Source organism: Microtus pennsylvanicus, chromosome 1 (assembly GCF_037038515.1).
Source record: "Microtus pennsylvanicus isolate mMicPen1 chromosome 1, mMicPen1.hap1, whole genome shotgun sequence".
Lineage (NCBI taxonomy): Eukaryota > Metazoa > Chordata > Mammalia > Rodentia > Cricetidae > Microtus > Microtus pennsylvanicus.
Window position 1 is genome coordinate 168,356,585 of NC_134579.1, and position 26,829 is coordinate 168,383,413.

General features: G+C 46.4%; 1 protein-coding gene across 3 annotated transcripts in view; it reads right to left on the reverse strand.

Moving 5' to 3' along the window:
* The window catches only part of Fyn (FYN proto-oncogene, Src family tyrosine kinase), a 203,793-nt gene extending 177,314 nt beyond the window's left edge, over window positions 1-26,479 (reverse strand). Inside the window, exon 1 of one of the 3 annotated variants that reach the window (XM_075945335.1) lies at window positions 26,253-26,479. The gene's annotated coding sequence lies outside the window, so the exon portion shown is untranslated. The remainder of the gene's footprint in view (window positions 1-26,252) is intronic. The other 2 variants (XM_075945319.1, XM_075945327.1) reach the window with 2 other exon arrangements.
* Window positions 26,480-26,829: the final 350 nt, after the last annotated feature.

Below are 26,829 nucleotides of genomic sequence, written 5' to 3' on the forward strand. Positions count from 1 at the left end.
TGTGCACATGTGATAGAGATGTGCATATGTGATAGAGATGTGCACATGTAAATAGAGATGTGCATATGTAGATAGAGATGTGCATATGTGATAGAGATGTGCACATGTAGATAGAGATGTGCACATGTAGATAGAGATGTGCATATGTACAGAGATGTGCATATGTAGATAGAGATGTGCACATGTAGATAGAGATGTGCACATGTAGATAGAGATGTGCACATGTAGATAGAGATGTGCATATGTGATAGAGATGTGCACATGTAGATAGAGATGTGCACATGTAGATAGAGATGTGCACATGTAGATAGAGATGTGCACATGTAGATAGAGATGTGCATATGTAGATAGAGATGTGCACATGTAGATAGAGATGTGCATATGTGATAGAGATGTGCACATGTAGATAGAGATGTGCACATGTAGATAGAGATATGCACATGTAGATAGAGATGTGCACATGTAGATAGAGATGTGCACATGTTGATAGAGATGTGCACATGTAGATAGAGATGTGCACATGTAGATAGAGATGTGCACATGTAGACAGAGATGTGCACATGTAGATAGAGATGTGCACATGTAGATAGAGATGTGCACATGTAGATAGAGATGTGCACATGTAGATAGAGATGTGCATATGTACAGAGATGTGCATATGTAGATAGAGATGTGCACATGTAGATAGAGATGTGCACATGTGATAGAGATGTGCATATGTAGATAGAGATGTGCATATGTAGACAGAGATGTGCACATGTAGATAGAGATGTGCACATGTAGATAGAGATGTGCACATGTAGATAGAGATGTGCATATGTAGATAGAGATGTGCACATGTAGATAGAGATGTGCATATGTGATAGAGATGTGCACATGTAGATAGAGATGTGCACATGTAGATAGAGATATGCACATGTAGATAGAGATGTGCACATGTAGATAGAGATGTGCACATGTTGATAGAGATGTGCACATGTAGATAGAGATGTGCACATGTAGATAGAGATGTGCATATGTAGATAGAGATGTGCATATGTGATAGAGATGTGCACATGTAGATAGAGATGTGCACATGTAGATAGAGATGTGCACATGTAGATAGAGATGTGCATATGTACAGAGATGTGCATATGTAGATAGAGATGTGCACATGTAGATAGAGATGTGCACATGTGATAGAGATGTGCATATGTAGATAGAGATGTGCATATGTAGACAGAGATGTGCATATGTAGATAGAGATGTGCATATGTAGACAGAGATGTGCATATGTAGATAGAGATGTGCATATGTGATAGAGATGTGCACATGTAGATAGAGATGTGCATATGTACAGAGATGTGCACATGTAGATAGAGATGTGCATATGTGATAGAGATGTGCACATGTAGATAGAGATGTGCATATGTGATAGAGATGTGCATATGTGATAGAGATGTGCACACGTAGATAGAGATGTGCATATGTGATAGAGATGTGCACATGTAGATAGAGTTGTGGACATGTAGATAGAGATGTGCATATGTGATAGAGATGTGCATATGTGATAGAGATGTGCACATGTAGATAGAGATGTGCACATGTAGATAGAGATGTGCATATGTGATAGAGATGTGCACATGTAGATAGAGATGTGCACATGTAGATAGAGATGTGCACATGTAGATAGAGATGTGCATATGTAGATAGAGATGTGCATATGTGATAGAGATGTGCATATGTAGATAGAGATGTGCACATGTAGATAGAGATGTGCACATGTAGATAGAGATGTGCACATGTAGATAGAGATGTGCATATGTACAGAGATGTGCATATGTAGATAGAGATGTGCACATGTAGATAGAGATGTGCATATGTAGATAGAGATGTGCACATGTTATAGAGATGTGCATATGTAGATAGAGATGTGCATATGTAGACAGAGATGTGCATATGTAGATAGAGATGTGCATATGTGATAGAGATGTGCACATGTAGATAGAGATGTGCATATGTACAGAGATGTGCACATGTAGATAGAGATGTGCATATGTGATAGAGATGTGCACATGTAGATAGAGATGTGCATATGTGATAGAGATGTGCATATGTGATAGAGATGTGCACATGTAGATAGAGATGTGCATATGTGATAGAGATGTGCACATATAGATAGAGTTGTGGACATGTAGATAGAGATGTGCATATGTGATAGAGATGTGCATATGTGATAGAGATGTGCATATGTGATAGAGATGTGCATATGTGATAGAGATGTGCACATGTAGATAGAGATGTGCATATGTGATAGAGATGTGCATATGTGATAGAGATGTGCACATGTAGATAGAGATGTGCATATGTGATAGAGATGTGCACATGTAGATAGAGATGTGCATATGTGATAGAGATGTGCATATGTGATAGAGATGTGCATATGTGATAGAGATGTGCACATGTAGATAGAGATGTGCATATGTGATAGAGATGTGCATATGTGATAGAGATGTGCACATGTAGATAGAGATGTGCATATGTGATAGAGATGTGCATATGTAGATAGAGATGTGGCCATGTAGATAGAGATGTGCATATGTGATAGAGATGTGCATATGTAGATAGAGATGTGGACATGTAGATAGAGATGTGCATATGTGATAGAGATTTGCATATGTGATAGAGATGTGCATATGTGATAGAGATGTGCACATGTAGATAGAGATGTGGACATGTAGATAGAGATGTGCATATGTGATAGAGATGTGCATATGTGATAGAGATGTGCACATGTAGATAGAGATGTGCACATGTAGATAGAGATGTGCACATGTAGATAGAGATGTGCACATGTAGATAGAGATGTGCATATGTAATAGAGATGTGCACATGTAGAAAGAGATGTGCACATGTAGATAGAGATGTGCATATGTGATAGAGATGTGCATATGTGATAGAGATGTGCATATGTAGATAGAGATGTGCACATGTAGATAGAGATGTGCATATGTGATAGAGATGTGCATATGTGATAGAGATGTGCATATGTGATAGAGATGTGCATATGTAGACAGAGATGTGCATATGTGATAGAGATGTGCACATGTAGATAGAGATGTGCATATGTACAGAGATGTGCACATGTAGATAGAGATGTGCATATGTACAGAGATGTGCATATGTAGATAGAGATGTGCATATGTGATAGAGATGTGCATATGTAGATAGAGATGTGCATATGTAGACAGAGATGTGCATATGTAGATAGAGATGTGCATATGTAGATAGAGATGTGCACATGTGATAGAGATGTGCATATGTAGACAGAGATGTGCACATGTAGACAGAGATGTGCATATGTAGATAGAGATGTGCATATGTAGATAGAGATGTGCACATGTAGATAGAGATGTGCATATGTAGATAGAGATGTGCGTATGTAGACACAGATGTGCATATGTAGATAGAGATGTGCATATGTAGATAGAGATGTGCGTATGTAGACACAGATGTGCATATGTGATAGAGATGTGCATATGTAGACAGAGATGTGCGTATGTAGACAGAGATGTGCACATGTAGATAGAGATGTGCACATGTAGATAGAGATGTGCATATGTGATAGAGATGTGCACATGTGATAGAAATGTGCACATGTAGATAGGGATGTGCCCATGTAGATAGAGATGTGCACATGTAGATAGAGATGTGCATATGTAGATAGAGATGTTCATATGTAGACAGAGATGTGCGTATGTAGACAGATCTGCAGAGACAGGGTAACTAATGAAACTGTCCTTGTTTACACATGAGTACAGTTGCTGCCTGTTGGGTTGTGGGCTTTGGGACAGTCGGCTATTTTCCATGCTTTTGTTCTTTGCTGTAGCAAAGATAGCCCTGATGTTTTAGATCACAGACCTAACCTAAGTGACCCTGACCCTCTCACGGAAAAGGCCAATCACAAATACCCAAATATGTGATCTTTTGCAGCAAACCTGCCAAAGCTGTAGTATAGCCAACTGCTTAAACCATATAACACTCCAGCCCGGGGAGGGGGGGGGGGGGGTTACATAACTATAACAATGTAACCATGATCTGGTGTGGTGGCACAAACTTCTAACTCCAGCACTTAGGAGAAGGAGGAGGATCAGAAGTTTAAGCTCACCCTTGGCTTCATGGTGAACTGGAGGTCAGCATTTGCTACACAAGACCCCATCTTAAAAAAAAACAGTAAAAAATAATAAAAACTAAATGAATTCCAAGAGTTATCAACTTTGAAGTCTCCTGACACAGTCAGCTTCCAGCTTTTGTGGACCTGGAGTTTCCAGGTGCCTGGGGTTATCACACCTGAGCCTCTCAACAGGCACTCACTCATGGTGAAGTTAAGCAGGGCAAGGTGGAAGGGACACAGGCGTGGCAGCAGCCTGGGAGTTCTCCAGGGTAGAGAGGCTGACAGCAAGGTGGAAGACGGAAGGTGGGAAACTGAGGGGGAGACCAGGCTGTGAGAGGACGTGTCGGCTGAGAATTCTAGAGTTAGGAGCACACTCCCATAGTGTTATATTCTCCACCCCACCCTAGCCCAGGAGGAGGCACAGAAAGAGATGCAGCCTGCAGCCCAGAGGCTTTGTTAGCCCTGCGCCAAGTCATTCCCATCTCACCCAGCTTGCCAGGGAGGTACAATTTTTTTACTACTCATTTTGCGATCATTTTTGAGTTTTCCTTTGCCCGCACTCTATGTAGAACTAACTTTCTCCTCTGCCATGCACTTGCTTTATCATTGTTTTCCTGCTAGACTGGCAGCTCAGGGAAGTACCGAGCACTGTGCCTGAACCACCCTGGTTCTGGCGTGCTGTCTCTGCTGATGGATGAGAGAGCAGTGGTGAACAGGCAGAGACAGAGTGACGAACGAACTGACCTCACTCCTTCCTGTATGAAGAGTGGGGTGCGTGTGCGTGCATGCGTGTGTGGATGTGTGTGTTGGAGGGAGAAGCAAAGTGTATAGGAAACATGTTCCCCTGCAAACTCAACCTACAATTAACTAGAAGACAATTTATCTCTGTACATTTGGTCCTGAGAGTTTATTTTTAAAACAAATGACACGCATAATTGTGATATTAAGTTGGGGCGTCATCCCAGACCTCTACGTCTATACCCAAAAAGTCTGGGATGATTGGAAGTCCCTGGCCTGGGAGTTGCCCTGGTCCAGAGTCCAACTCCCAGCCTGCCAAGCGCTGACCCCCCCCCCCCCGGGAGGGTCAGGACTACTCCCACAGGCTATTTAGGCTCGTGCAGAAAAAGGAACATGTGGTTTCAGGTTTACGTGGACTTTTCTCCCCACCATGCTGTCTCGGTCCACCGGAGACTGTCACATTTATTAAACATGGGCATTTTAATTTGGTCTAATCTGGTTTGATTGGAGTTTCTTGCATCAGCCAAGAGACTTTTTATTAAGATTAAACGAAACAATACTATTGGGAAGTCTTGCTTCTTTTTCATGAATCATTTTTGGTGATTCTTTTCATTTAAAAAAAAGGTAATTAAACTCTACACTATGCACTAAAATATATGAGTAATAAAAAATAAATAATAAAAGGGTGATCAAGGAGGCTAAAAAGATGATCCAATGGATAAGGATACCATGTGTAAGTCAAGAAGACCTGTATTCAAATCCCAAGCACTCACATGTGTGCCTGTAACCCCAGCACTGAAGGGCGGGAAAAGGATGATCCCAGGAAAACAGAAAGACTTAAGCAAGAGATTCTGTCTCAAAAAAAAAAAAAAGTGGAACGTGATAGGAGATGCCCAACATCCTCCTCTGACCTCTTCATGCTCATGCATGGCTTAACACGCACGCACACACACACGACTGAATCACTGAAATTCACTCAACTACTACCATAAACATATCTTACATGTGATGAGGATTTAAGGGTCATGAGAAATTAATTCAAGACTTGAAGCATTATTTAGGTTATTTTAAAATGGGAGCTTGAGAGGAAAAGGAGGTGTGCTTTTTCTGTCATAGTGTCTTCTTCATTCCACTCTCAACCTTTTTCACTACTTGCAAAAGGTTTAAAATATTCATTGACCTGTCAAAGCCATCTACACATTACTGGACACACAGTCAAGTCTGAATGGCTTCCTTCTGCTCCAGCGATCACAGCCCTATCCAGTCACAAGTAAAGTGGGACCTCAGAGCTGTATGTGGTGTGATGTCAGTGGCCATGAGGAATAAAATAGCCATTTCATAGCAACTTCCCTATCAAGCCTGTCAGCGGGGACAAGTGTTCCTTCAGTTATTCTTAGAGTCCAAAGCACAAAACAAGGCCAGGCAGGGCCAGACTCTGCTGTGATCCCACAGAAAGCTGAGGCACAGACAGAACACACACAAGCTCTTCAATGCTCTCCAGTGTGGGGTGGCCCTGGCTCACAGCCAGGGGACCAGGAACAGGCCCACTCTCACAGTGGGCTCCCCAAGGCCTGTGCAGCTGCAGATAGACACATAGTGTCTGGAATCATCCACGTCCGTGCCCTTGATTGCCCGTGTGCCCAACAGCTAAATCGAACCCCAGAGACAAATCCCAGCTCAGACAAGGACCTGTATAGCAGGGTTTTCCTCAGCACCCCACTTCCCTAGGAAAACTGACTTTCCTCTAACCATTCATTCTGGCCCCAGGCTAGCTCCTTCTCTTTGCTAGATACACAGACCTAACAAGGTACAACCTCATGCCAACTGCTGCCTCTTCTCCTGATTTCCTCACCCCGTCCAGGCACAGTGAATGACTAAGTGTGCGCCTAAACAGTGACTCGGGGCAGTGACAAGTTGGAGCATAATGATACGGCACAGTGGCATCAAGGAGAAAGCCTAGACTGTCATGGAGGCAAAGGTGGCCAGGGAATGCCTTGAGTCTCTCATGTGTGCAACAGGACAGAGGGTCAGCCAATGCTGTGTGTGCTCACATATTCCTTGCTTATATAAGTAATATTTACTATGCCTCCTAAAAAGGTGATAGATACCCACTGAAAACTTTGGGGAATACAGAAGTTGGGGGCTGGGGAGGTGGCTTAGTTGCTGAAGCTTTATGAGCACAAAGACGGGAGTTAACCCTCCAGAACCCACACTGAAGAAACAGCTGGGTATGGCCGCCATGCCTGCAATCCCACAGCTGGCTAGACAGAGGAAGACAACAGCTGCGGCTCACTATCCAAGCAACCTCGTCTCTTTCGGGAGTACCAAGCCATAGAAAATGGGGTGCTCAGCATTTCTGCGAGGCCACCTGAGGCCATAGGGACGCACGCGCACACACACACACACACACACACACACACACACACACACACACACACACGGAGCCCATGTTATGCTGGAGTTTTTTCTTTCCAGCCAGTTTTTCTATGCACATGGAAATACAACATTACTGCTAACACCTGCATCCTGCACACCGCAATGGGGAGCACACGTTTTCCCACCAAGGGAACCAGTAGGAAAAGTATACCAAATAAAAACAATGTACTCCAACACCATCGACTGCAGAGCGAATTTCCATTAGGAAAGCGCACACTGTGGTCTACACTACCTAATGATGCCTCTCACCACTGACCTACCGAGTACACTCTAAAATAGAAAAGTTTGGCCCATGGCCAGGGAAAAAGCCGTTGACCAGCAAACAAAGTTCTATCCCTAGCCTGGCTATTTATGTGCTCTGTGATTGAGCGCGTGGTGCAGCAAGGGTCACACGCTAAAACCCACAGGGCCAGGCAGGTATAAATATGCAAAGCAGGTGAGATGAGACTGGCGTGAGCTAAAGAGCTTGGCCCCTTCCCAAGGGGTCAGTCCTACACGGCCCCGCCCGGGGAGACAGCTGTCGTTAAACAGTTCTTGAAATCTCAATTTTCATGTAAAACTGCCCTATTATGATTCCATGTGTTAAAAATGTAATGTCTACACCACAAGGACCGTTGTCTCGGTTTCCCTTTCTGTTGGACAGGAATTTGAGTGGCACCTGCTCATCCATGGAGATTTATTAAGAGCATAAAGGAGGCTTGTACAGTCTTATGACAAAATAACCCAAGTTCACTCACGGGCATGGAGCGGAGCAACATAATCCCCCATATCGGCTTAAAATCCAGGATCAACTACACAGGGCCGGACATTTGAAAGTAGACACGTGTGCACTGGCTTCTAAATGTAAGATTCCCCAGAGGATACGTGTGGCCAACTGGTGATTTGGGATCAGCGGGGAGAGCACAAGCCTGTCCGGAAGGCTCTGCTAACAAATGCTGGAGGGAGGCAGGCAGTGCAGGCAACCAGCTCAAGAGGAAGTGCAGAAATGGGAGCAGAAAGCAGGGCTAGAAGCCAGGGAAGGGGGTGAAGAGAGCATGACAGGTGCATGTTTTAAATAGCGGCCACATTAAAGCGGGCAGACACGAAAACCCAAGACTGACCAAGGAGCGGTGTCAACAAAACACCAGATGATACTGGGTGCAGCAAAAACCGCATTGGTATATTAGTAAGTCAAGAGCTAGTTGCAGAAGTTGCACACACACACACACACACACACACACACACACACGGATCTTTACTACAACACACACTGCCCTACATTTTACACTGTGCCAGTTCTGTATCTGTCCCTTTTAGCCTACTTCTATCACAGTCTGTCTTCACTAAAATACATTAGTTACTATGGAAACGATGTCATAGTGTGTAAAAACCATTTACTGTCCTTGGAAAGGCATTCATGATAAAACTGAACGCTTGGCATGCTTAAAAAAAGAGAAGCAACAGAAAACAGTCGCTCAAAAGCAGTCTCAATATTGCAGCTTCAAAGAATCCTCTCCCCCAGTGTCCGCTGCCCCCAGCGGCTTTCACATGCCACACCCCCCATCGCCCAGAGGAGCACCCTGCCAGCTTATGCAGGGCACGTGTGCCTAACACAGGCGCTCATCAACTGCTGCTGCAAACAATCCGCTCCCTTTAGCTCACACTTGTTTCCAAGAGGTGGAGAAGGGCTGAGGATGGCAGGAGCGGATGGAGGCAGCGCCTTAGGGTGGACCAGGTACAGCCTGCTCTCTTAACTGTCTTCAGAGATGGAACTGGCACTAGAAACATAGAGATGGGAACCTGAATTTCCTTACCATTGTAGTTACAAAGTACGGAAACTGCCTTCAATTTTTTCTTCTAATTTCAAGTCAAGCGTACCACATTAGAACAATGTACAGGAACCAAGCACGGTGGTGCACACTTGTATTCCCAGCCCTTCAGGAGCCAAGGAAGGAGGCTCTTGAGTTCTGGGCCAACCTGGGGTACATAATGAGACCCTGTCTCAAAAAAAACTTTTCCACTCTTCAGTTTAGTTTTTGCTAGGTTTTCTTTTTCTCAAGAGAAGTTAGAAATCTCAGATTTTGTATAAAATTGTTCTATTTAAAAGCATGAGTCTAAGTTGGGCAGTGGTGGTACATGTCTTTAATCCCAGCACTTGGGAGGCAGAATTCTGTGAGTTTGAGACCAGGCTGGTCTACAAGAGCTAGTTCCAGGACAGGCTCCAAAGCTACAGAGAAACCCTGTCTCAAAAAAAACAAAAAAACAACAAAACAAACAAACAAAAAAGCTAAATCTATATTTTTAAAATGTGCTGTGGACAGCTTAGCTCAATGCCTCTGGATATAGATAAACACATATGAAAACACACACACACGCACAAACTTAGCAAGACTCACACGCTAGTTACACTGACAAAGACAGCAACGTGTGTGTGTCAGAAGACAGCCGGTCTACGTTCTGTCATGGAAGACACTGAGGGAAAGGACGTGGCCGGGGCAGACTTTAAAAGCTCACTCTGCTCCTGGAGAAGACTGGATAAGAGAGTAGGAAAAGGCAGGAGAATACGTCTGTGGGGACAGTGCACAGTCAGTGACAGCGGAAGACAAAGAGCAGGCGACCGTCACTCAGGGTGACCATCTACCCAAGCTCTTTCACTTCAAACCCCACCTGTTACGGTGAGTATCACTGAAACCACCGGGCCTGGGCTTTGTCATCTGACTGCACTCACGGTGTTCTGATACAGAGCTGCCCACCAGTGAGACAAACGGCGCAGTAAAGGGAACTTTGCTCCAACGGTGACAATCCACCTCGCTTCTACTCTTTCCAATCATGTCACGGGCAGTACCTTTCTTTCAGTGACAACATGGGCTCACAAAAGTCTCTTGGCCAAGAGAAGTTCAGTCTTAACTGGCAGTGACACAAGGATTCCAGACCACTACTCCTGTCAGGGGCTGCCACTGGGCCGCACCCATGCTGAGCCTGGGATGCACAGAAGAACCCTAGCTAGAGGAATTCCGAGTTGACAGCTGGACACTTGGTATCTGCAGGAAACAGATCCACTGCGGAGTTTTAAGAACTGGCCTCTCTCCTTACAGCTCTCCTGCCCTTTGCTGAATGTGTATGCTCTTTGTAATCTTCCAGGATCTTCTCTGCCACACTGAGGCAAAAGAACATACAAGTTTAACTTTTTAAATTGAAGTACTGCATCTCTGACTTTCTTTTTTCATGCTGGCAAACTTTACTGCTGAGCTAACACCCATCCCCCAGTCTTGTTTTCCAAGAAAGTTGAAAATACATGTGATTTAGCACGAAATGCGTGTTGGTATTTTCTATCCACCGTGGAGATGCAATGTAGCATCCCCCAACTAAAGTTCCAGTCACACATCACCAATCAGCTAGAGAAGCATCACTTGCGACTTCAGACGCCAGCAGCTTCACCCATGTACCTGCAGGAGATCAACTATCCTAACACTGCGGTAAACTCTGTTCTCTTAAAGCAAGTGATCTGTTCTAAACTGGTTCTGCTTATGTCGAGCTTCTCTGTGTTTTTCTGTGTGTACGTGTGTGTAATGTGAAGTGAAAGCTTTTGAATGTGTTACCTTTATGAGAAGGAACACCTTCATCAACAGTTAAGGGATTCCAGGTTTATGCTACTATTCTCGTGCATTTTAAAGATGGAATTATGGGAGTTCCAATCTATTTCATGGGATCACAATAAACCTTCTGGAAGTCTCACCTGTCACAGGTGAGCTGTCTGTTGTTAATGCTGCTGTAAAGGTAACAAGTTCTACACGGTGTCGGATCATAAATTATGACCGCGCCTCCGCGCCTGTCAAGAGAGATAGTTTATGTTGGGGTCTGGTCCAGAGAAGTAATTTATGGTCTGAGCTGCCACCACAGGAGATGAAATGACTTCTTGCAGCAATGACAGAAGTGTAAATTTTGTGGTGTTGAAAACCACGATCTTGCTTTTCAAATCATTGTGGATCACAAAGTTACTTAAATTTCGGTTATGACATGCCTAATTCATACCTGCATGTTCAAGTAAGTGGCTAAATTCTAAATACAAAAGGAAATGAGGTTGTAGAAATTGACAGCTCAAATATATACTCCCATTTAGAAAAGTTGATTGACAATTTTTTTGTTGTTGTTGAATGCCAAAGACACTTCCCAGGAGCACACACTTTCTCTTTTGCCTCCTATCAGCTGCGTGGCACACATATGAGAAGCCACACTGACTCTACATGGTGCAGTGTTGTGATTGACAAGCCCTCTCAAGTTGAGTGTATTTTGCTCCAACAGTTGGAAATCTCTGAAGAAAGCAGTGAACAGAGCATCGAATGGCTTCAGCTCAAGGCTGAGCCGACTGTAGTCATAACGAGAGTGAGGCAAATGCGCAGAAGATGATGAAGCCTGTCCCAGTGACAGCAAGGGAGGAAACTGAGCACATGAGCCGAGGAGAACTTGAAGAGCCTCCAAGACTCAGCTCTGAGACTGTACCGTGCTATCTGGGACTATCTTGCTGTGAGACAAGCTTTTGACAGAGCTCCTGGTTTTAACCCGATACAGTTTATGCTCTGCACTAGGATGAAGTGATGCAGAGAAGACCAAGGTCCTCTATCACCCAAGACAAAGCATTCAGAAGGGTCACAGAATAACTTAGCTTGCTACATTGTGTATTGTAGCTATCTGTGGGAGGTAGCAATTCCAAAATGAGGAGAAAAGACCTGTAAAACTATTGGGCAAAAAAACGTTTGCACACTTCATTATGGGGGGAAAATGTTTGGAAAGAGCCTCCCTTTGGTAGAATTTGCTCTAAGCACATCCGGGAGATGCACCTGTAGAGAGAGCCACTTCACAAGTAGAAATACTGTGGTGTACACCTAAGTGCTATGCACAGGTGCCTACCTCAAGGTCTAATCATAAATGTAATTCTGGAAGGATTTAATAACTTCAGGAGAAAATTAGAAACAACTCATTCTTCATTTAAAAAGACACCGGCGAGGCGAGTCCTGAGAACTGGCTGGACTGGGGAGCAGAGAACGCCACTCTACATTGCTGCTAAGTCACAGAACTGCTTCTCCAGTGTGTATGGACACATGCTGGTAAGCTTTAAATGAAACTATCTCACAAATGCAACTTTTTAACTTGCCAGCCAAAACACACACACACACACACACACACACACACACACACACGGTTCTGGAGCTGTATTTAGTGACTCTTTCAACCACAGCACCCCATCTCTAGCTCTCCTGGCTCTTCCTGACAGACAAGGGAGAACAGGAGACGGATTTATGGCCTGAGATTAGTTCCAAGTGCTACAGGGATTTTCTGGCAGGATAATCCACGAGCGAGCGCTGTCCTGTCAGGCAGCTCCCACCACCCCTCGGAGCGGCACGTGCTTTTAAAACAGGCCTAGAGATTTCCCTGCAAACATTGCTAGGTATTTCAGGACACACAGGTTCTCAACCACATCTTCCTAAACGCAGCAGCGTCCTCGTATGGATGCCAGTAGGAGGGAAATGTAATTAAGAAGAGTTTTTCTCCCTCTCATCTGAGTGTTCTGGAAAGTACTTATGAATTAGACTTGGAAATGAAGCCCTGCATAACGGATGCTTTATTTAGTACATGGGGATTGAATAAAAATGAAGGGCATCTCCCTGGTGTTTAGGGACATCATTTCTAGCACTTTCCCCATTTCTTTTTAAAATACTGAACTAGAGCAACACATAGTAAAATTTCTCCTCCAGCGTCCAACATCAGGGCAAACCTGAGAAAGGCTTGAACTTCTAAGTACATTTCCCTGACCTCAGCTCCCTCCTTCCACAGCACTGATAAGAACTCTCAGCAGCTCAGCCTGGAGAGCCAACCCCTCACTGCACTCTGTGGTTCCAAGTTTACAGCTCTAGCCTTAAGGGCAGAACATCTCACGTCTCACTCTAAGTAAGCCTGACACAGGTATCCTGAGCCATGACTTCCTCAGAGGCGTGTTAAGAGGGAATTCCTTGCCCTACCTCAAAGTAAAAATAGAGCCTAACTGCTCCGCTTGCGGTGCACACTCAACTGTGTATTTTAAAATATGCTGCCTTATTTCTCAATGGTTGGATTCAACTTAATTACCAACATTACATTTCTGCTTATGACGGAAAAATATAATCTTGTTACGGTCTCTTAGGAGTTAAGACTTTGGTTGCTACGGGCAATTAGTCAATTAAATTCACCTCTCAAAGCCACTCCTTCCTTTCGCCTCTTCCCTCCAGGGAAAGAGGACAGACCACGGCAGTGATGAGGGGGGGGTTGGTACAAGTGCTGATGGCCCCATGGGGTATTTCTTCCTTCTGTCTTTGGGTGTGGGCTTGGGTCTACAGACACACTGGTCAACTTCTCACTAGAGCCTGGCAGTATCTGCAGCCACGAGCTCAGCCAGCCTCTAGGGGTGAGACCAAAATGCTTCCTTCTCCCAGAATTCAACAACTCCACACCCACTCAGAACCTAAGTAGGACTGACTCTCAGAATTCTCCCTATGTCATGTGTAAGCTTTGGGGAATCGGGAGGGGACATGCTCCAGGTCTGGTTCGGCCTAAATGTGTCCATGGCAGGCACACTTCAAGGTGGTTTCTTCCCCAGAGTTCCACAGGGTAACAGCGTGCACACGTTCTTCTGCCTGCAGGGGTCGTTCCACTCTTCTGAAGCTACAGTGTCTGAATGCCCCCTTAGATGAATCTGAGGAAGGGGCATTGGGTCTCAATGACCATCCATCCCTTAAATCAACTTCTCTGAGTCTCTGTAAGCTCTTCTCGCTAACCCAGGTGAAAATTTCTCCTTTCCATCTGGAGGGGAACAGTCCTGCAACCTCCCTTCATGAGTTTCACATAAGCATGCCTGGCCTTCTGAGGTTTGGTTCCTGGGACCCACAGTTATTTTCCTTCTTACAAACTCTGCCTCTTAAATGGAGCCGGGCTAACCCTGGTCCCTAAAACATGCTTGAAAGGCCTGCTTGAACATCAACAGCTAAGCAAAGCGCTCTTGTCCTTGGCTATGCTCTGTCCCCACCTTACAGTAAAAGGATCCTTAGCCTTCCATGGGGGTGAGTCCCAAGGCAGCAGGAATCAGTAGAAATAGAAAGAAAACTGAGCATCAGTTAAAAATATGATTCCCGCTAAACCAGCTGCTCGTGGTACAACATCTCCAGGGGTCCAGAACCCCCGGACAAAAGCAACACATGCATATATCCTCCTTTCAAAACATTTATAAACATCTGAACCAGGGGCAAGAAGGACCAACGGCTTTCCACTCTCGTGTTCTTGGCATCTGGTAGCCTTACTCTCTACCAGGACCAGGCTTCTACTGCTGAGAAGAATTCATTGAACACAGACTCACCCTTGCATCAGCATCTAGCAGGAACCATCCGCCTCCCTGGCTTTCCTTATCGGAGAGCATCTTCACCTTTTCTCTTCCAACATACCTACTGGGCTAACTCCTCAGAGATCAGTCTCATCCTTATTATTCCCAATTCAAGCCTAGAACCCACCCTGAGCTCTACTTTCAGCTGGTTCGACGGATGCTTTCTTTAGTGTCTTAGAACACCCTGCCCGCTTAACTAGTCAAGTCAGTACTGAATTCTAGGTCACCACTAGGCCAGCTTTCCCATTCATGCAAAGTCACAGAACTGCTCTGAAAGGAACCCAGTTCCAATGGAGTGCCAATCTAGATTCTTCTGATCCATCTAGTCACAAGCTGAGCACTCTTTGAACTTTTCCTAGGCTTCCCAAACCCTCTTCTATCTATTCCTCCACCTCTTCCTGCCTCGCCAACAGCCCCCTCATTAGTAAAGAGAACGGGCATCGGGAGCCCAGACGGAGGCTTGGGCAGAGCAGGCCGTCTTCCTTCTCAGGTCTGAGGAAGAACTGTTGCAGGGCCAGGGCCAAGGTGTTTCACCCGGTGAAAGGACAACTTCCATCCCAGTGGGAGAGATGAGGAACAGGCAAGGCAGACAGGGTTGCCTTAGATGTAACAAACCGGGAACTCGATCACTTCCGTGTGCTGGACTTTTCTCTGTGGTGCAGTCTGAGTGGGAGCACTGTTGGGTAAGGAGTGGAACTGCGGTCTTACAAGCAGCAAGTTCTCTGCAACACACTTGGAAGACATGAGCTGCAAGCTCTCCGTTTCCAGGGTAGACTGGAAGGGGCAGATCGGAACGGATAGACTAACAGACAGACTGGGATGAATAGACTAACGGACAGACTGGAATGGAGAGATTAATGCTCAGATTGGGCTAGATAGATTAAAATGCTACCAATACCTTACAAAGCAGCTGGCTGAGGGTTCTTAGATTCTTCCCAGGCACCCCTCACTGGCTTCCACAGAGGAACTCAGCCTGCAAAGGAACTATCTCCAACTCCAGCCATCCGAAAACAAGAGTATGTTCGCCAATGACAAGCTAGTGAGAATTCCTCGGTCTACTGTACTTAGAACAGGGCGAGGTGTGGCCCATTCTCTTTGCTTCTACCCCCAGGGTAAGAAAAGGATTACAGAATTTTCGCCCAAGAAGATGGAACACGGAATTCAAATTATCACTTGAAAACAGAATGTGAATTCTAAACTGACTCTGAGGATCCAGGGGCAAAAGGATTATCTGAAGTACTGCCCACACGAGGGAAGTTTTCTAAAGACACATCTCCATCAAGAAGTATTACTGAAAACATGCAAAAACACTGTCACCAGCAAGCACATACGTGCACAGCTTGTTGTAGTTTTATACAATCATTTAGACCAGTGCTACTAAAATTGACAGTATTGACAATGGCATACACAGAAGTGGCTGAAGATGAACAAACTGGGTACATAAATCAAGCGGGGACATTAGACGCCAACAAAGGGTGAAGAGCAGTGTGTGACCACCTACATTTAAGGTAGGGGACAGGAAATGTTTAGACCCTAGACTGCACGCTGAAAGCAAGCAAAACACCCCACCTCCACTTCCGAGCAGCAGTGAACACCGGGCACGCTCCCTTTCGCTTCTGCAGCTGCCCTGCATCCAGAGAAAACGTTCTTCTTTCTACCCCCCAGGCAGATGAAACCAGCACTCAGGTGAGGGCTGGCTAGGGGAAGCCATTCCTGAGAACCCAGGCTCAGCTCACAGGTGGTCCAGAGGGCTTCTAAGGAACGCCTGACAAACACCGCCCATTGTGCTGTTGTGTCTTTTGTTACAAAAATGACTAGATTGCTCCCTCCTGTCACCATGGAAAACAGTTTATAAAAAGCTCATTTCCTACCATTCCTTTGAAAGCCATACAAAAAAGAAAAAGGAAAAAAAGAAAAAGGCTGAAGCTGAGCTACAGCGTCAGATCCTCACTTTGCAGGACCTTAAATCTGGTATAAAACCCTCCTCCTCCTTCCCTGAAAAAGGGATTCTTCAGGTGAAGCCACGTGGAGAAGGTACCCCCACAGACAAAGCTGCCTTCCATATGGCTGAGGCAACGCAGTCCAGTGTGAAGTCCGGGAATGGGCAGGTCAGCGGTGGGGAGGCTGCAGGGCACAACACGTATACCCAGGCGGCCCCTTCTCTTCCACTGCTCACTACGATAGCTTCCAGCCTCCTCCAGCTGTGGGACCATTCTGCCTATTCTCCCTGGTCTCGCGTGTCACTCTGCAGTGTGGTATACTCTCCTCTGTGTGTTACGTCTCCTCTGCCTCTGCAAACTATGCTGATGAGAACCTAATGGCAGAGGGGAAGACCTAACCACGTTCCTGACTGCCTGAAATCTTCAGCAAAAAGCTCAAACTTCTGAGCAGAGTTCTTTAAACACATGCCGTTCTCAAGGTACAGTAGGGCGTGAGCAGGCTAGGACCAACTGCTACATCTGCTCCAGAGTCAGTAGGGAACGCTCGGAAGCTCAACGCTCAGGAAGGTGCCGGTCTAATAACATGATACCCAGGAGACCAGCTGCACCCCAGACCTTGCTCCAGGCTCTTCGAGAGAAGCATCTACTGAACTTCTACTCCTGGGGGACACCACTATAAGTTGTAAGTGGACAGAACAAAAGATGGAACATCTTTTTTATGCAGGCACAAAAAGGACCAACAATTTCTTGGAAAGACAGGAGTCCCGCGTAAGAAGTTCAGGAAATTGAAGAGCTGGTCTTAGCTAAATGAGCAGCTGTTACCTTGCAGAGGACACAAAACTCTTTGAACCTTCGATTTCTCACGTCAGGTTCTAACTAGTAACACCAGACATCCTGTATTAAGAGGCAACAGAAAGATACAAAAGGCTAATGTAAGAAAACGAAGAGATTGGGACTCCAGCTGGGCCTTGACAAAAGGGAAGGATTCTAAGGGAAACGGAAGACTAGGGGTCTGGGAAAGGGGACTGACTAACCGCAAGAACACATGATCCGTCTGTCCGTGTTGAAGATGTAGCGGGTGGACAGACATCTTGGCTAAGGAGTGAGGTGAGCCGGGTTTAACTTTAGGGGAATGCATGAGACCGTGGAGGCTTTGAAGGCCGTGCTCAGGACTCTGAGTTTTTGCCTCCTACTCAGTGGGCTGTTAGCACGTGGGAGGAAACAGCATTAACACTGGCTCTCGCTGACAAGGACAAACGCCTAGCCACTAATCCAGAAGCAAACGATCTTTGCAAGCCAGAGTCAGAAGGATACATATTCCGAGGAGGAGGACCAAACCAAGGTGGACAATGAACTGGCTCAGAGCAACACTGTCAGGGAGGAGATGACGATAAGCGGTACGAATTGCAAAATGTTTCCTGATAAGCCAGCTCTGGAGCCCACATCTGAGAATGGTAAGATGCTGGGTTTGCATTTCTCCGTGAGAAAATAAACCAGACCAAAGTGACACCCTCCAAACTGAGAGAATAGCCAGAGAAACTGTGAACAGAAACTAGCACTTCTTAAAACGTTCTTATGTTACTCATGCACTGAAATTAAAATAAAATTAAAACAAAAAAAAATCAAATTTTACATGTGTCAGTATTTGAAAACATTATGACTTTAAAACGTTATGACTTTTAACAGGTGTGGAAATGAAGGAACTTCCTGATGGGCTTTTGCCTCTCGGTGGAGATTAAACTGGACAGGCTGTCACAGACATACAGACCGGGTCACTTTTTCTGCGGTTAAAGGGAGGACTGGGGAAAGTTCCCTGGGCTATGCTGTGAGAAAGGAGAACTGGCTTGTTTTAAATGTTCCGTTAGAGCCCTACTTTTCAATATAAAGCAGATGGACTCCTTATACAACTTCTAAAAACCTGCTATTTTGGGGTGCCTCAAAGATGGAAGCTCGGAACAAAATACAGAGTCAGAATTCACTAGATAAAATCCCACAAGCGCATTCAAGAGGAGCAGAGACCTAGAAACCTCCAAAATGCCAAAAGGTCTTTTTGTGGCAGAGGCCAAGGCTCCCCAACTCTGGGTGTGTGTGTGGGGGGGTCATTTCCAACAATTCCTACACCTGCTCCCACATTGCACTCCCTGTACTCCGCGCCTTCTAGAAGCTCCTCCTCCTCCTCTATTCCTGTGTCTCCACCGGGCTACAGAGATTTCATAGGGGTCTACCCTGGCTGTCCCGTTGAAATTAGAAAGTGGCTTAGGAGCAGGCCTTCCAGCAGGGCCCCCGGTACTCTGAATCACTGACACAGTGTTCTTTTCTGGTTTCGTTACCTGTCTGCTGTTCTGCAGGGGTGGATGGAAGGATGAAAGGGCTGATGTTCAATACAGTAGCTGTGTATGGCCTGGCAGCTGCTGGGCACAGACTCTCCCTTAGGGATCACCATCTCTTTTGAGAGAGGAGACAAAAGCAAAAGAAAACACAGACACCAGAGCCAGACCACCTGGGTTCAGATCCCCAGCGCTGCCACTTTTTAGCCTTGACAAAAATCACATAACCACTCTGCTTTGGTTTTCTTGACAAGTGGGGCTAATCATGTCATGGAATAGAATAGCGCTGTGTGCTACCCTGGCTAAGCACCCCCATATAGCCCTGACTTGCCAAGGGCTTACGTGTCACTGTAAAAGTCCAGTACTCCCTGTCCCCCACCCATCTGACTCCCTCTGCTACGTATGAGTCAGGCCACAATGAGGGTGGCAAGCCAGCTCTGAGGTGAGGGAGGGGTGAAGGGGACTTCTCGGAGGAAGAGTGCTCAGTGGCTACATCAGGAGTGAAGTTTTCACACTGGGGTAGAGGTGCCTGGCTGCTCCCTTTGCAGAGCAAAGGCAAAGAGGCGAAGTCTAAACAGCCTTCAGAAGAGGAAGCACCCAGGCCCGGCCTCGTAAGCTATTAGCTGTGTGACACACACGCACAGGTGACCTCACAGCTTTGAGCCTCCGTCTCCCCGTGTGACTAATGCCGACAATAACACTGTCCCTGTCACATGGAGTTGTTGTGATTTAAAAAAAACGACTATATGTAGAATGGCAAGCACAGGCCTCCAGGGTTCAATAAAGGGCTGGTGATATCTGGCCAGCACATTCTGACAAGAATGAGAAGCTGTGGTGAGCTGTGCATATTATTTATCACCAACATTTTTTGATACAAGACCAAAACATGTTAATTCTCAGGAAAAAGTTTTGGAACAGGAATAAGCGATGAGCTAAGCCTTTTTGATACTATAATTTTTCTTTCACAAAAGTTTACAGGCCCAACATCTGCTTTCCCAACACAGCACGATGTTGCTTGAGAGAGTGGGCATACTAATGCAGAATGGGATCTGTACTCCCTAGATGCACCCCAGGAGACCAAGGTGGCCTCCCATCCCAAGGGAGGTGCAGAGCAGGCCCTGTGGAACCAGCTGGAGACCAACAGAAGCATTCTCATCCAAATGTCACAACTCCGAGTCCAGCAAACACTGTTAAAGTCTCATGAGTCAGTAAGCATTATCTTTTCTTCCCACGTTTTTATTAGGCCATAAATCCAGTTCAATTTACATCCTTCTAGGATTACTGTGTCCTAATCAAGTCCAAAGTGTCACTTATCCCTAAGCTGTCTATACTGCATGTCACCCAAGCCCATTGAGATAATGTTGTTGAGGCTACTTAGGTTGTTTTAAGAGCTAAAAATTAGATTTGCTTGACTACAAAACTCTAGAAGATGATCATATTTCTCTAAATAACTCAAGTCTTTTCTTTTCTTTTCAGAAATCAAATGCATGGTTTTTCCTACTTTGTAGTTTCTTTTTCCTTTGCAGAATCAGGATACATTCTTAAGTCCAACTCAAGAGACTGAAGAGTAAATAGGTTACAGTTCTGCTTGTCTGATGGAAACAAAGAAACCCTTTACAGGGCTGACTCCGGAATGCCTTTATGTTTCTGTTCTCAGGGATAAAGAAGCCGCTACATTTCTTTAAAAAAAAAAAAAAAAGAGTAAAAATGCTATTTCAACCACACCACATAAGCAAATGTCCTGCCTTTCCTAACCTTTCTTGATCTGAGACTGACAGTCTTCCACTATCTCTTTCAAAACACTTAAATTTTCCTAATGTACACACAATATATTTTCAATGAACACGCACAAACAAACACGGTGTCACTCAAGATCTTGGGCATACATAGTATGACCTCTGCTTTCTAAATGCTTGTGTGTGCACTTGCGTGTGCGTATGTGCATATACACATATTATAGATTATCAGTAAACACACAGCTTACTGATATGTGGGGTGTGATTTTTTAAGAGCTTTACATTGGTTAGTTCACTCAGTCTCCATTTCAAGCAGTGTTTCTCAACCTGTGGGGGGTTCAAATGACCCTTTCACAGGGGTCACCTTTAATCTCAGCATTCAGGAGGCAGAGGCAGGAGGACCTCTGTGCATGTGAGGTGAGCCTGGTCTCTCTCCAAAGTGTTTCTCCAGGAAACCCAGAGAAACACTCTTTCAAAAAAAAAAAAAAACAAAAACAAAAACAAACAAACACACCAAGAAAAAAAGCCATCAGAAAACACAGATATTTACATTATGATTCAGAATATTAACAAAATTACAGTTATAAAGTAGCAATGAAATTTTTGGTTGGGGGGTCATCACAACATGAGGAACTGTATTAAAGACTGGCAGCTTTAGGAAGGTTGAGAATCACTGATTTAGAAGAAATGGGAGCAGAGAGAAGGCTCAGAGGTTAAGAATGTATAACGATCTTGGAGAGGACCCTAGCTCAGCTCCTTGACCTCACATAAGGCAACTCCCAGCTGTCTGTATTTCCAGCTCAGGGGGTCTGACACCTGTACTCATGTGCATCCACCACCCACCCCCATCCTACATATTGAAAAAAAAGACAAAGAAATGGAAGTAAAGATCAGGTCATACATCTGGGATGACCAAACCTGGACCCCACCTCAGCTCCACGCTCTCTACCCCACCCCTCCCTCCCCTGAACTGAAAGGCATAAAACCTGGGATAAAACCTGGGGGCTTTGGCTCTTGGGATGGGTTACCAATTCTCTCTGGAGTTCATTTTGCCTCATGTGAAATTAGCATGTTGAACTATATGATCCTGAAGACTCCAGGCTCCATGACCTGCAACCTTGAGAAACTCCACAAGGGATTCTCTGTACAGGCGTGCCTGACTGCGCACACATCTGTGGTGAGGACAGCCAAGGCTGCTACCACTCTCTCCAGTCATGTTCCCAAACTTCCCATGCTAAATCCAATGGCACTTTCCATCCTGTCTCTGGTCAACTCTCTGGCTCCAGCTACTACTACCTACCCAGGCCCCGGCCTGTCCCCTATCTGGGATACCCTCTACTGAGGGCCTGCACCCCTATTTCTATGGCAGGGCTCGCCTTGGCCACATCTATTCTATTGGTATATTCTTCCTCAAGGGATATATTCCATGGCTTCAAGTATTTTGCAATTTGCTACTAGCAGATTGACTTTTGAATCTTAGTCCTCTTCCCTAGTTCCAGACCCTCCTAGTCGTCTGCACAGAAGTCCTAAGTGGCCACAATGAAGCCACCACCCTGTTCCCTTACGGGTCTCCACCTCATTTCAGGGATGTCTCTGCTCTGTCTCAATCTTTCTCACTCTGTCTCGACAAACTCATTTCCTTTCGGACCTGCATTTGTTGTTCCCAGAGTCTGCAAACAATTCTGCTGGGATGGCTCTTGTCTCTCTCAGGTCATGCTCCACACTACGACCAAGTTATGTTCCTAAAATACAATGTGACCCATGCCACATCTCTACTTGGGACTCTTATGGCACTCAAGATGGGTACCTGAAGAAACCCTTTTCAATTTCTCCTTCAGCTCCGTCTTATCCCTCTGTCCATCTCTCCACTGCCCCCACCTAGTCTTGAACTAGCTGCATCATCCTAAACAGTTTGTGTAGTCACTTTGGGGCATATTTTTTTTCCTGGTACAGTGAATTGCAAAAAAAAAAAAAAAAAAAAAAAAAAAAAACCTCAGCTAAGCAATCCTCATTCTCATATGTCTCCTCCTTCACCTAGTGTGGCATAGGGCAAGGATACTGTAGCCACCCACACTAATTGAGCCTGATCCTGACTTCCCTGGAATTTGATTTTAGATTAGTTACTCAAGAATTACTGAAATGTGTAATTTTCCATCTATAAAATGGTGATTATCAGAGGCATGGGCTCATATCATTATTGTTCAAAGTTGAGCTTAAGTGGAACATGACATGCAGTGAATGTCCGATAAATGTTAACACTGTTTATTACTGTCCTCTCCTCTAGTAGGCTGTGGGCTTCTGAGGAACCAGGACTCGGCATGTATTCATTGCCATCGCCCTATCTTTTTGTTATCTTGCACAAAACAACATAATGAGCCAGTGGTTGCAGAAAAGAAAAATACAAGAAAATGGCCATTGCAAAAATAAAAATATATTATCAACTGTGATAACTGATATAGACAACTCCTGCCACAACGCTGAGGCCTGTGGAGACTGGGAACCTTCTGGAACGCTAGCAGTCCTCCACTCCAGCTCCCAAAGCACACTTAGCTTCCACGCAATGTGCTGGATGCAAAGACCCAGGACAGTGAAGTCTCACCTGTCCTACATGTTGACGGAGAAAAGGGGAAGTTCAGTTCCCAACTAAAAGAGGAATCATCATGAAAGAAAGCTGGATCAATGAATAAACAGGAATATGAGTTCAGTCTTTAGTAACCTAAGCAAACAGACAGACAGTTCGCTCCCTCGTCCATGCTGCCCAGTCCCCATGTGCCAATTTCTTACTTTTCTTAATTACTTAAGGAAAATAAGTTAAACGGAACCATGATCTGTAAGGATCCTCCCTGGACTCTTTGGAGTCTACAGAACTGCCAAATAGAAACCAGGCCAAGATAGGTGCTTCTGAAGCAAAAGACCACATCAAAGTCCACAGAGCAGCGTCAAATAATGGAACGGCACGAGACTGCCTATATCCAGACCAAAGCACATTAAAGGGAGATGCACCCTCCGCACCAATCTATCAGCTGAAACAGGTGACGAGGGAAAGCCATGGCACGGTGGAGGAGTGGAACCCAGAGTCTCTCACTGCATTGGAGAAAGCCATCTACTGAACAGAAACACCTACTGGGGACTATCACATTAGCAAGAACAAATATCTTTTGTTTTGTACTGCTCTATGTTTTCAGGCCTATTATAGCTGCTAGCATGTGCCTACTTAAAACACATGTTAGTTAAGTATCTATCACTGACCTAATTCACATTCGCTGCTCACTAAATGAAGTCACCAAGTAACACCAGCTAAAGTATAACTTGAGGGAAAAACAAGACAAGCCAGATTAGGTTCTCTTCTGAAGGCGCTCCTGGCCAGTTCATGGCCGACACAGAAGACAAACAATATCTGATGATGACGTTGGAAGACAAATCTGGAGACCTGGTGGTCTGTTTGGAGCAGAGGAGTTGTGAGAGAGAAGGGTTTGGAAGAGAGATGGCATTTGTGCTGGGCCTGGAGGGTATCAACTTCAAACTGATGGGGTTGGAGACTCCAGACCCCAGGAAAGTAGGGCGTACTCATTCCTGTTCAACCTTATTATTAGTGAGTTCCTCTAACTTGGGCAGCACAGTGTGCGTTTACTGCGTACCAACTTCCCTTCCTGGGTCTGGGATCCCAACAAATCAGCCTTTGTTTTCAGAGAACATTTAGTATGAACCCTTCTGTCTTTTTTTTTTCTAATGTAAGAAGTTACACAAGGAACATCAGAGTACAGCAACATAAACTTTTCAGCTAAAACGGCTAAAGAACAGACTTGGGACAGTTTTGTCACTTTCAACAGCCGAGGAGCCACAACCCGGGTCAGCAGTCTGGACATACCAAACCTGAGATTTACATTAACATTTCCGCCTTCAGAGGAACATCGCAGGTTCTGAATTCAAACATCCACATCCCCTGTTAACTACCCCCGAAGCTTTAGAGTTGAAACCACTTCCTCTGAGATCTGAGTTTTTTCATCTAAAGAACACTTGGTACTCCTGAGGCAGAGACGGGGACACAGAGCACAAAGGATGGAAAAGTATTGTAGTTGCTTTGGTGGTGAATGGAAAGACGTGGGCATTCAAAGTCAACCTTGAAGCCAACAAGTGCTGTCTCCAGCGGTCTTCCATATGCAGCCCAGTGTTATTCTATCCACAGCCCCGGTTACTTAAATAAAAGGGGCAGAGCAACATTGCTGAGCAGACCAGAGCACATTTCAAAAGACTTCATTCAGCAAAGCGGCCTTGTACTTTAAGGGCTGCCTCAGTCTTGTTAAACAGTTTGATTCTGACTCAGAAACAATTTTTTTCTGATCCTCCATCAATTTATCCTGTCTCAGGTACCAGTACCTATCCCCCAAAAAGGAAGAGGGGGGAAAAAGGGGGAGGAGAGGAGGTTTCCTTGAAAGTATAGCAACTCCTAAGACAGCTGAGATAATCCCCCTCCCCCTTAAATAGAAAAAACTGCAGTTGCAACCAGAGGGTGAATACAGCAAAATGCCTGCACCTGCCGCCCCGGATCTAGGAGCTTTCATTTTTTTGGTAAATGTGGCAGAAAGGACTAAGAGATCAACAGCTTCATCGGAAAGAAAAGGAAAGCCTCGGGATGAGAAACAAGAAGCATGGTGCCCTGGGTACTTCTCTATGAACTGAAAGGGCTCTTTGTGTCACACACACACACACACTGAGCGAGTCTGATTTATTGGAGGAAGGAGGGGCAAAATGGGTGATTTTATTATCCCTCCTCCCAATGAGTCCCAGCAAACGCCTCCTGGACCCAAGCTTGGTGGCCTCTTTCTAGCCAGTCCCTTCTGCCTGTGGCCTCAGAGATAAGAGAGCCTGGAGGCGACCAAACAAAACCATCCACCGACCTAGGGAAGTAGGGAGGAAATCCAGCGACTGGAGAAGGGAGGAAAACCGAGCTTGACAGAGCAGAAGGGGTGGGGGACAGAGGAAGAGGAGGGAAGGCCAGGCACAGGGGAAAAGGGGAAGGGTGGGTGGGTTGTGGCACAGGAAGGGTGAAGGGGAGGGTGGGGGAAGTGCAAGGGAGGTTCCAGAAATAGGCAGGAGGATGCGCTGGGGAAGGCGAGGGCCGCCGAGGGAGGAGGCCAAGAGGTGGAGGAGTGGGGCAGGGGTTGGGTGGGGAGGAAAGCAGCACGGGGCATCAATTATTAAGTGATTACATCATCCCTGACATTAAAACAACACACACAGCCCGGGTCCCCGCCGGGGGCCGCGAAAGGAGGGCGGGGGCGGAGCTGGGCCAACCTCGCCCCCAAGCCAATTCCTATTTTTCTCCCGGCGCTTGCCGGTGGCCGAGGAAATAGACCGCGGTACCCGCGCAGCCTCGGGGCCGCACCCCGCATCCGTGTCCTGCGTCGCGGGGAGCCCAGGGCTCGGCGCCCCGGAGGCTGCGCGGCGGGACCGCAGCGGAGGCAGCCCATGCGGGGGCGCTGGGCCGGGCGTCTCCGCAGCATCCCGCGGCTCCGCGCATCCCCGGCCGCTTACCTGTGTGGCGTGGCTCTCGGCTCCGGAGCACATTCACATGGTCCTCTCTCTGCCCTCCTCCGGCGCGGCCCAAGCGGCTCCGGCGGCTCCGGCGGCTCCGCGGCGGGGCCCGGGAGCTCGTGGGCCTCGCGAAGCGCCGAGGGGGCGGCGCCGGTGTCCCCGGCCCGGCAGACCGGTCCCTCCCTGGCTGGCGCAGGCGGTGGCTTTGTGTGCGCCCGGGGAGTCCTAGGAGCGCTCCGGCTCTAGGCGGCCTCGCTGCGCTCCTGGCCGGCGGGAGGGCGGGCGGGTCTCGGAGGCCCGGCGCACGGCGACCCCTCCTCCTCTCCGCGGAGCCCCCTCCCCGCCGGCTGCGCTCCTGACAGATGGCGCAACTGCACCGACGCGCCGCCGCCGCGGCTTCTCGCAGCTACTCTCGCTGATGCTCGGGTTGCTCCCGATCCCGAGGAGTGCGAGAGGGGGCGGGACATGCTCTGAGACTGTCAGATCGCTCTGTCCTATCAAAGGGCCCTCTGGGAGCTGAGGGCCGTAGCCATTGGTGCGCGCGTGGGAGGCGGGACGGCTCTGGGTGGGGCCGCCG